Source organism: Sceloporus occidentalis, unplaced genomic scaffold (genome assembly GCF_023333645.1).
Source record: "Sceloporus occidentalis isolate IW3139 unplaced genomic scaffold, rSceOcc1.0.p SCAF_193, whole genome shotgun sequence".
Taxonomy (NCBI): Eukaryota; Metazoa; Chordata; class Lepidosauria; order Squamata; family Phrynosomatidae; genus Sceloporus; species Sceloporus occidentalis.
The window spans coordinates 677,991-682,765 of record NW_028317173.1 but is presented as its reverse complement, the minus strand read 5'-3'; positions in this window follow the sequence as shown (position 1 = coordinate 682,765).

The following is a 4,775-nucleotide window of genomic DNA, read 5'->3' as shown; positions in this document are numbered from 1 at the left end:
TATCCTGAGAAGAAAACAAAATATATTATATTACTTAATCATAAAGTATAATGACACTTGCTAAGCAGCATGCCAGTAATTATAATTAATTTGAACATTAAGTGAGTGGTTAATGGGATGTTATCTCAATGGATAGCTTTAAATGGTAAAATAATTCTCATTAAATTCGATTTTTAACTAATTTACTAAATACTTTAGAGAATAATGCCCATTTTGCCTTATTATATTGGTAAAGAGACCAGGACATTTAGGTGTCTGTTAATAAATACCTTCGATAATAATAATAATAATATTATATATTTATTTTGTTTACAAAAATTACAAGATAATTTAAGATGAACGGGGTGCACCGTAGAGGTCAGGACATAAGGACGCTGGGTGGGACTTTGACATGACGGACCCGTTAACAAGATTAATATTAAAATGTAGCTGACGCACAGTAGCATTGTACACTTCAGACACTTTAAACAGGTTTTATATTATGATAAACTATTTACTCAATGGCTGTAGAGCGAAGAAAAAAATCAGGATAAGAAAGCCTCTTAAAATGAGTGTGCTTGTTAAATGGCACTTACTTGTCAATCATTAACGATCATTCAGGTTACTTCCCTGCTTACATTCTGAACAGGGATTTTATAATATCATTATGGCAGGCTTTGCACATTTTATATGGTGTTTAACAGTACAAAAAACCACTACTGATTAGGTTATAAATACTTTGCATGGCCACCCTTACTAAGCCCCAAATTTCTCTCAAGCCCCCCCCCAAATACTCCTTTTTCCTCCTTAAATATTTGATCAATCTTTTTAGTGTAGGCCTAAACAGAAACAGATGTTGTTAAGCTCCCTGCTTTATGAAATAAAGGACACAATTAAGGAAATAAACGGGGATTGTAGATAGTAAAGCTAAAGTGTGTAGGCCCTCTATACGTATGATTTTGGGGAGCGAACGTAGCTTGACTTCTTCAACCATTTCTCCACCGTTTGGGTCTCATTATCCATGGTGGCCTAGTGCAAGAATAGACAGTACATGGTACTGATGGCCTATGGGCCTCCTACATGGTTCTATGGGTTATTCTGCGAGGGGGCTGGGATACCATGTTACCAAATGCAAACATCTTCCAGAATAAGCAAAGTAGCAGAGAAAGAGCGGTCACAACAACATTACGGTAAAGGCCGCTAAACAGAACCCCAACCATAGTTGTAATACCAGTGTCTCTCAAAACGGTTTTTAAATAAAATCTTTCCTAGAAAAGGAGGGACGTCGGGAGGAAAAAGGGACACGGAGATTTGCTTCCCAAACAGGACAGATAGGAACACTTTCCAGCTAACTTTTACCATGAACAACAATTAAACCTACAAAGACTTTACAACAGGATATCTGATCATTATGCTGACATTGCCTTCTCCAGATAGGCGTTCATGAATGCACAAAAACGGCCTTATTAGCTGCCAGGTAATCTGGAATTCTAATAATGACAGATCATATACATTCCATAAAACACGCATGTAACATAATATCATTATTTACATAGCCTCATCAATATGCACGTCGCTTTATATGTATTGCAATTAGTAAGATCTGGTGATACAGACTAATCCACAACATCCAGCACATTGCATAATAATTTAAGAAATGTTTTTTTTTTTAGTTCAAAATGTTCCATGCTTAAATATAAGATAATTAAAATAATAGACCCAGGCCTGATCTGTCTGCACTTTGTATCGCAGGGTCTTGGCGAAGAGGTAAAGAGAAGCTTATTCTGAAACCGACTTCATGAACGCATTAAAAAAAAACACACAAAAGCTCTCAAAAGCAGCTACACCCATTCTGTGCAAACTTATACTTCGCAGGTAAACTTCAGAATGAAAAGCCGTAGATCCAGATCACACAAACAAAGCCGGAGGGAGGCAACGCTGATTGGGAAAATAAAATCTTTAAGGGGAGGATTCGAAAATAATAACTAGCTACCTCTCAACTGCTCAAGGTCACCTGCAACTGTTACAATAACCAAGAAGACACAAAAAAAGTTCACGTCTCACCTGAACATGTCGAGTAATTGAAGATACAATTCAAATAGCATAATGGCGGGTGAGCCGATTGACAGTTTTTATGTAAAATACCTATTACATTCTGAATTAAAAATTGCTACTGCCCTGAATAATGCATTTATTTATAAGAATCAATGGTTAAAAAAGGTAATTCCGGTCAGTCGGCATCCCTGTCAAAATTGCTAATGGGAGGGGACTTTCACCATATAAATAGCCAAATGGGCGTCCAAATCAAGAGCTCCTGGGCTAGAGACAGATCCGGATTTCAGGGATATACCTAGATTGGTGATAGGAAGTCGTTTACATGTTAATTAGGGAATTCTTAAACTCCGGAAGGATTATGGTCATCTGGGATTGGTCCTGCAATCCCTCACTCAGGTACGTATCACTATACTACCACCTGTCTAAAACTACATCGGCCTTATTTATGAACACTACAGCAGTTCATGGTCAAAGTCCTTAATCTCGAGCAATTTCCATAGCAACCATCAGAATGTTCTTTCTTTTTTTTTTGCAAGATATGTCTAAACCCAGAACATTTGGTTACATATTCAATAGTGAGCAAAGAGGTATTTAAAGTGATCAACAACCCTTTCATGACCAGGGCTCTGAATGACTACATAGTTTAGCTTTATTATCTTGGTAGGAAATGAAACTTACTGGCGCCTACTCTCTAAAGTGCTGCTACGTTAACCATTTAAAAGCTTGTAGGTTCAGCCCAAAGGGTTAATATGTGTTGCCTAACCCAAAGGGATACCCTTAATGCATGGTAATCCTACCATCAGAAAGGACATGACCGTTTTAAAAAAAAATAATTAAATTTTAGTTTAATTCCAGGATTCAAATGATATTAAAATAAAAAAATACAATATATTGGAAATACAATATTATATATACATAGTCATACAAGAGTCTCTGGCTATTGTCCTAAACATTACTTTATACCCATGAATATACTGAAAGCTATAGGAACAGTAATCCTAAACTACAAAGGGTGTTGGGTAACCCTGTCGATAGCCTGAGGGTTAATAGTTAACAGCAAATACCAAGACTTGCATGACATGCACAGAGAAATCCTGCAGGCTCCAGAAAGCACAGGGGGCTCCTCTTCACACCCCTCTAAACACTAATCCAGATAAGGAAGAAATGTGTCACTATGAAACTATTCCAACACTCCAGATAAAAGCTGGATCTCAAACTGGAAATATCTGCTTGCCATTCAAGAAAAAAAAATAAACCATATATAATAAATAAAAAAAAATGCATTTACAAATGCATTTGCAGCGAATGCTTTTCCTGCAGTACAGCTCTGCACACATTATTTACAAACAAAAGTTTCCAAACATTCCATGAGTCATTATCTGAACGTTCCATAAGGAAAAACAAACAGATCACAAACAACAACTAAAGGGCTTAACTTTAGAAACACGGACACTTACTCTAACTGTAGCCACAATAATCAGTCATTTGCTCAACCACAAAAAAAATAAAAAATGTCTTGCTCTTTCTCCTGATCCAATTTTTTCTTTAACCCTTTCCCGACTCCTTACCTGTTAGCTTCTGGTTCCCAGATGAGATGAATGTGATGAGCACAAATCCACAGTGATTCAGTGTCTGAAATTCATTTTCTACCAGCTGATTTTGAGCAGTCTTGGAGGAGATAATCTCAGTAGGTCTCAGTAAGAAGTGTCCATTCCCCTCCCACACAATACTTCCTGTCTTTTTCTCTGAAGCTTGTGTCCCTGGCACAGCCTTCTTTTAGTGACATCACTCAGGTGTGTGTGTTGGACAAAGCTACAGGGCTCAGCTTCCCAGAAGGGGAGGGATGCAAACTGGATTTGTCCTGTTCCTTCTTGGGCTTTTAGGTTTTTATCTCTCTGGTTTAACCTGTCCTTTTGCTGAATCAGTGTATACCTGCCTATGCATGTATACTGTATTTATATGTATTGTATGTATAATAGAATTGTTGAAACGCAGGGCAGGGTGTTGTGAAACAGTAAAGACCTAGGTGACAAATATCTGTCAATTGAAAGGGACAACTTGCGCATGAACAGCATTTTTGTATGTTTCCCTTTCCATTTACAATGCTGAATTGAACAATTTGGTAACTAAACATTATTCCTAGCCAATTTTTCCCTGAAATCTTTAATGGGACATTCTGGTCATTCTGCCCACTTATGGGCAGTGTTCCATTGACAATGCATGGAGGGATTTATTGGGTATGTACTATTTCCCCGTACCCCAGGTCCTATGATCGCAGTAGATGTCTTCGACCAAACCGCAGGCCAGCAACAGTGCAGATCCCTGCAAGAGTTCCAGGGGCTCTAATTAGACCTCTTGCATGTATGCGCGGAAAGCGCTCCTATTGATTTCAGTTTCTGCCACTGATTGGCTTCTCAGCAGCCGAAAGTGGACAGAAAACCGGACCGCGGAGGGGAGGCACACTGCACCTGAAATTACAGCTTGTCCTAAAAGTAAATCCATAAGAACATATATCTTAACCATAATTAATCAGTGCTTAGGTTTTGGTAATAGATGGACCTCCTCCAGCTATCCAACCCAAGTATCTGTTGCCCCCGGTTTGGGCAACTGTGCAAGAAAACCCCCCCGCATATGACAATGGAGGTTATTTATTCAATAGTTATTAGTACTTCACACATTTTACTGTCTTTGTTCCTTTTGACAAAATAGTAGATATAGTGAGATAGATACTTTGTTACTCT